The sequence below is a fragment of the Propithecus coquereli genome, unplaced genomic scaffold, assembly GCF_000956105.1.
Source record: "Propithecus coquereli isolate 6110/MARCELLA unplaced genomic scaffold, Pcoq_1.0 Scaffold273, whole genome shotgun sequence".
NCBI classification, from domain to species: Eukaryota; Metazoa; Chordata; class Mammalia; order Primates; family Indriidae; genus Propithecus; species Propithecus coquereli.
In genome coordinates this window covers 4,505,034-4,505,353 of record NW_012148319.1, presented here as the reverse complement: position 1 = coordinate 4,505,353, position 320 = coordinate 4,505,034, and positions in this window count along the sequence as shown.

Here is a 320-nt window from a genome sequence, read left to right as displayed (position 1 = left end):
AGTGGTAGATTTTTGATAACATTTTAAATTTCTTCCACAGTTATTATTCTGTTCAATTTATAGACATGTGTATATAAATATTTTTATGTAATGCTGGTAAAATATATTTGTCACAATTATATCCATTTTCTCCTTTCTAAAACTGTAAATTTACTCTTTCTGTGTGTGAGAGTGTGTGAGTGCATGTGTCTGTATTTGGAACTATAATTAAGATTTTTATTTATCCCCATCAGCCTGGCCAACTCCTACATCCATTGTTCAAGATTCTCTGAGAAGGCTTCCCCAAGCCCCCAAAGATGACAAAATTTTCCCTCCTTTGT